The following is a 6,624-nucleotide window of genomic DNA, read 5'->3' on the forward strand; positions in this document are numbered from 1 at the left end:
TACCCCGCACGCCCGCGCCGCCGCTCACCGCGGCTTCATTCGACTAGCGGCCGCGCCGTGGACGACACGTCGCTTACGTACGCTGGCTTGTTTCACACAATTATCTCACTTCGCTCCAAGAGTCGTCCCTCACGACGATCCCGTCCGCACTATAAGGATCTTCGCCTCGCATAGTTCCGAGCACCACTTTGCTCGCTTATGGGTCCAGTTACAAACGAAGAGAAAAAGGTTACCGTCCGTGCAGGCGCCATAACGGGAAATAGTTTGGCGCAGCGCTCGCGAGTTATATATTCAATAACGTGATGTGTATACAATGTCGTTTTGACGTCAATTTTGAAACAGGCCGAGGCTGTCGGTCGATGTGATTGTATTTTAAAAGTAACTACAGGCAATGTGTGTTTGGGTTTAGTTTGGCGATAACAAAAGTGCTCGGATCAACTGTCCGCTCCTAAATTCGTTGTTGTTTAAGAACTTTGTACCTAAGTATCACGAAGCGGTGAAAGTTTTTAGTTGCCACTTAGGTGCGTCGACACAGCGTTTGAATTGTTAAAAAGTCGTGAGTTCCCAATGGCACGGGTACGTCTTGTTACGATTCCGACGGTCGCTTGTGACTATAAACTATATTTTTTATGATTTTAAATATTGTTATAAATTTGCAAGATTAATGCAGAACAACGTGTTTGTTGTTTCAGAAAGTTAGCGGGCTTTTTACTTTTTAAACCCTTACTGTGAAGCGTCATTTATTCTCCAGACGGTAGCGCACGGCGTATCCATTTCTTCTCGTTAAATAACTTAGTCCAAATTAAAGTTTATACATAGATAAAAAATTGTACTTTACTTTTCGTTTCCCTACCGAATATTCCAGAGAGGATGGTTTGAAGAATTGCCCGGCCGATGAAATAACACGCGTTTCCTAGTCCCCGCTCTATTTGTGATAAGTGCAGGTCCAACGTTGTAGTGAATCGAATGAAGTTTGCAGCTGCCTGGCTGGACGGATCCACACGGCGTTTTTTATCTTCACAGTTTTCATTATTTTTCCACTCCTTTACTCGACAATACAAGACTATTTATTGGTACTTTAATACAGACAGTACTAACCGATTTTTCGTTTCGTATTATTGTTATTATTCGGTGTGTATGTGTATATAGTTTTGATAATACAGACGGAAGGATAAGTTTGGTTTTACTTTCAAACAAAGCTTAAAGAGCATTTACATCCGTATTGAGCTAACAATAAACGAAATATCCACGAGCTGTCGTTGACATTTTGCTTAAATATTTTGAAGGAATGTTATGATAAACTAGATTCATCTTTAAAATGTATTCAAATGAACAACTAGGTAAATTAAAAGTTTATTTCTTAAGTAATAATAGTTGGTCAGATACATTTCACGTTAACATGTACATGAGTCGACGTCAATAAAGAGTTGGTGTGAAATGTTCACAACAAATACCTTGATAAATCACACGACCCCTTTACTCGTCGCATTTTAATGAACACACACACATAGTTGCCCGTTTATGTGAATAGATAGTTGCAGCGTCCATATCAATAAGAAACTGAATTCTGGTAAACAGCTCCGTGCTACGCATCATCTCCGGCATCTGGCGCGGCACGGGCGCGGGCGGGCCGTGTCGCGCCGGATGATGCTCAGCTTGTGTCGTCATTTAAGTACAATTCCATGCAATATTTGTCGGATTTATTCAATGCAGGCTCATGTCCTGTAACATAACCCCTTGTGAAAGCACATTGCTCCTGATATATAATTTCACATTTGAACTGGATTACGCAAAATATTGCCAAACTGCTATTAATCTATATTATTTATATTAACAAGTCTATCTAACTAGGCAATGTCGTATCTTACGAAGATAAGGAATACATATTGTGTTTGCTTGCAGGATTTAAACCACTTTTGAGATTAACCCGAATAAACTGAACGTGTTTGCAGTTCTATAAAGTTAAATTGATATTCGGTGTAGGGTGCGAAACCTCCGGGAACTTGGTTCTCATTTGACGTTTTGATGGAAGGTCTACGTCTTAAAAGCACAAATAGAAATTAGAAAACGCGCCAACAGTTGTCAGGAGCCAGGAAACAACTTTTGAGCATCAGATTGTAACGCGGTGACGGCGTGGGCGCGGGCCTGCGCGCGAGCGAGCACGAGGCAGCGGCCCTCTCGCTCCGTCGCGCGGCGACACGCGAGCGGCAACGTCGCGCGCCTGCCGCTGTACATTCCCGTGCTGTTGAAACTGTTTGATATATTCAATTATAAACTTGTCAAGCTTTGACAACTGCACCTGTACATATTATATATTACAATTTTAACCTCACATGTCGACTTACTTTTAATGGCTAACAATTTTCAAACTCGTGTCATTACATGTTAACATATAATCTGTGAAACTGCACAAGCCATCACAATTACCTAGCAGTAATATCGCTATCAGGTTGTTCCGTTTATGTAAATTAGTAAAGTGTATATAATTGATTCACAAATAGTTATTGCGGTCGTCGATGACACGGCTCGCGGTCCTTCAGTTTGTAACTAGGCATTAGTAGTAGTACATAAATTTCAACTACCTTAAATACATCTGAGCAGCGTGTGTTGCAGAGCTGTTTCGAGGCTACACGAATAAATATTCGCTGGCCGCCGGCGTTGGGACTTTTTATTTGCTTCTGATTTTTATTTGTTCGTGGCCCCGCACTATGCGCGCGAACAATATCAGGACTCGTGGCAAGCGGTCCCGCGGGGCCGCGGTCGCTTCACGTATTGGACGCAAGGCACGTGCATTCATAAAGCTAAGATGTATTTACGTATTAACATTGTTACGCGCGTGACTTTGGTCGCGGATGAGCGCCATTTTTTATTCGGGCAATTACATTTGCTTGCAGCGCGAAGTGGCCGGGACTCGCGGGCTAGCAATTAGATACAACACACGACGGACAGTTTGCGTTTCAATCGGAGCGACTGCAACCGATCATCGACAGCGTCTCGTTTGGGTCGCCGTGTTGAGTCTGTCTCCGGGCTGGCTGCCCGCCGAGCTCTGGTCGCTTGGGCAGACCACGGCACCCTGTTGTTTAAATCGAGGCTTGATTTCGGTGCGGGCAAATGTCGCTCCGTTTTATATTTTATTTAGAGGTTATAAATTGGTCCTAACTTCGACAGCAGATGGGTCACCCGCGCTCGAAAGAATGTTTTTGTTCCAATTTACACCAGCAAATCATTAAACCCTTTACCGCCGGCCGCTTTCGCCTTATTAAATTATATTGTTTACGTGTTGTACCGACTTCCGAGTTAGAATATGTGAACGCGCGTGCAATCGTTAGAGACGTGAATGAAATACAGTACAGCATTGCATCACACTAGTATACTTTAGATTTGTCTGTGTACTTAGAAAATAAACATAAAAAATATTACAAAAGCAAGCGGCAGAATACAAAGGGTAGATGTAAAAGTAAAACGTTCACCGAAAACATGCGCGCCTCGTACTTAAATGTTGAGCACATTCTTTTTGAGAAGCGGACACTCGCACGCTCTTGGAACCGTCGATTATTTGAACATTGTACTATTTATAAGGAGTTCCCACCGCCTCGGAGAGCCGAGCTGCGGAGAAGAGCCGGCCATAAAACCAACAGTTGCTCTTTACAATTTCAAAATCTTCGATGTGTACATTATAATATCTACCTCGCGGACGAGTCAACAAATCAAGTTCCATATTTCGATCAACTAAAAACTCTTGAATACTATAATAAGTTATATTTAAGGACAAAAATAAAGACAGCGTAATGAGAATATCCTAGATTAAAAACATTCATCAGTGGATCATCAGTTTGGAAGGAGCACCCGTTCGCTGTTAGCGCCGCAGTGCTGCCTCGATCTTCGCCGACCTAAGCAAAACTATCATAAAAAGATGAAAAGTCCTACATTATTTCTTATCTTCTTGAAGGCGAATTGCGACGTTACGAGTTTATTGTTATTTATTGTATTTATTGTGTATTTGTCACTGTTTCATATGAGATTTTATATTTTGTCGCACAAAAATATGTTATTAAATATGTATTGTAAAGCTACCACTAGAATACCAATTAGTTTTTTTTTGTAATAATACTGGAATTAATTAAGGCGGAACTGCCCCGGAATAAGATCCTGTAAGAGAGAACGATATGAAATTAGTTAAAATATGACTTGTCTTACCTGGCAGCGTGTAAGAGCGAGCCGTGGGATACGAACAGTGTTGTCCGCAGGTGAAACGTCTTCAGTTTTAAAAAGGAAACGACGAGGGCACGTGCGATGTAAACAAAGCTCACTCAAAAGTCGTACATCGATGTGGTCTTAGTTATTGAGATTACGTAGCGAAAAATACTAAATTTGCAAAGTTCTCCAAAATTAAAAAGTACTGTAACCACTGAGCTGCTCGATGCAATCTACATTACAACAAGTTTTGACTGCGTATCGGCACGAGGTGCGACGGTCTGGTCTGCGTTGTTGTGCGGTGTGTCAATAAATTTGTAACGTAACATTAGCACTGGAAGCAAGGTCACCTGGCCCAGGCTTCATACACACCGCAACTCTTTTGTGAGAGAAGTGTGCGCCATCAGAACACTCTCCCTTGTAATGTGTGAATTATCTTTTAATATATTTAAGAAATTAATTAAACAAAATCATGTAAACACGACCCTATTGTAATGCAAAGGATTTGATTTTACTAATGTTGGACATTATAAAATTAACCACAAAATAACCCGACAGATTTTGTTGTCGGCTCTTCTTAGATCAGCTTCAAGTTGAAGAATACCTTTTTGTGTCATATCGAGCTCTCGTGGTATTGTTCCCCCGTGATACGACTCTTCCCCGGAAAGATGCCCACCAGCCACACCTACCCGCGTATGACGTCGCCGTGACCTCGTTACGCCTCGGCTGCCGCGAGTATCGATCATTTGCGACCACAGAGTTCTAGAAGCGTCCGCGCGCCTGCACCCGGGCCGCTAAGATACTTATCACGATCACTTTTCTTGATTCATATTATTATTACATTGACTTGTGCGCGCAAAAAGATTTAATAGTTCATCAGAATTTCTTTAAAAAATCATTTTTGTCAACATGCGTCAAGATGTTATGGTTGAGGGTCAATGAGATTGCAATTTGTACTGGATTTTTAATTGCTTTGTATTTGTCTGTGATGTTGTAAATAAATATAATTTGCTGCTCCACGCGGCCTGTGAGACCGAGCCGCCGGCAGGAAAGGTGTCGTTGTTGCCGTCAATAATGAAAATACTGATAATTTCTTTATCGCAAAAGGTAAGCTGCGTAAATGTATGACAGACATGCCAGGAACGAACCATCCGACCGACGACGCCGGTGCAATCCAGTACTTTGAATGACATATCTACGACCTGCTTTTTATGTTTGCACTTCTGTCTAGAAGAATGTGGTGTAGAAGGTTCCAGGTGGAGGTGCTTGCAGACAAATTTAAATTTAAAAAGTAGACCTCGCTCTAACTGTATTAAAGTACATTCTGTGAAAACTTTTTTATTTCTACCGCCATAATTCACATGAATTTTATTGAAAGAAAACAAATAAAAAGAATGTTCATGTCAAACGCGAAACTGGAACGCATCGTGGAGATTGCTATGGGGCTAATTAATTGCACATCGGCGGTGGAGCACCGGTCGCAGTATCTTCTTATTTTATTTTATTTATTTAACTCATTAAAGCTGGTCGTGATCAAGTTACTCTGACTACCCACACGTGGCCGTGTAGTGTAGTGTAGCGCACCACGAGCTACACACCCGTCACAAGGTCTTAGCCCGCGGGCCCCACCCGGAGCGTTCGGAGCCGCACGACCGTGGAACGACCTTCTAGTCAGTCATGCGCCCGCGAGATTGATTAAACCATATTATACTATTATTCTTGCGGGTGCGTAAAAGGCCAGAGAATTTTGTTAGAACAGTCATATTTACTTCACACTCTCGCTATAATAGAAATAGAGACCATCTCTACTCTACTCTTAAAATGTCTCACAATTGTAAGACTGGCGCGGCCTGCTGCTGCAGTTTGTGGTTCTCTTGCGAGTGCTCGCTAAACGACGGAGAGCCGGCATTAATCCGATCCAGTGCAAGTGCACCGCAGCCCGCTTAAACATCGAGCTCCCGAATCCTAGAACTTCGGGTCTAGAAAAGCAGATGAGGAATTGCGTCGGATTTTTTGTTGGAACAGACCTCTGTGCAGCTGCCCACTTACGAATTAGACGTGTCAATGGCAGATATCGTGTAAGGATACGTTTTGAGATATAGAAGTTGGTTGTCACATATGAGGCCATCTAGCGGCGTGTTTCGAAACCTCATTTTTGTTTTCTACTATAGATGACGTTGACATGACAATAATCCTATTTTTCTCGTGAAATGTAACATTGCGATAGTATCAGAAATGCAACTGACGTCAAGCTGCTGCCCCCCGCGCGCAACGGCAGAAACAATAGGAAAGTGCCGAGCTATATTTTGCAAACGAAAACTTCGACAATACTATTACTATAAATAATATAAATGTTATTTTTTGTTTCGCGAACACTCAGTTCTTCAATAACACGCGACCTGCCGTTTGCACGTCTTCCATCATGCCACG

At 42.3% G+C, this 6,624-nt stretch overlaps 1 long non-coding RNA gene across 1 annotated transcript; it reads left to right on the forward strand.

Moving 5' to 3' along the window:
* Window positions 1–54: 54 nt before the first annotated feature.
* Window positions 55–827, forward strand: LOC137924289 (uncharacterized). Its single transcript, XR_011107589.1, has 2 exons — window positions 55–576; window positions 693–827. It is a non-coding gene; the product is annotated as an uncharacterized lncRNA (long non-coding RNA).
* The last annotated feature ends 5,797 nt before the right edge of the window (window positions 828–6,624 follow it).

Source organism: Battus philenor, unplaced genomic scaffold (assembly GCF_028537555.1).
Source record: "Battus philenor isolate CCGP_79_NKW_IND1 unplaced genomic scaffold, ilBatPhil1.0.hap1 SCAF_23, whole genome shotgun sequence".
Taxonomy (NCBI): Eukaryota; Metazoa; Arthropoda; class Insecta; order Lepidoptera; family Papilionidae; genus Battus; species Battus philenor.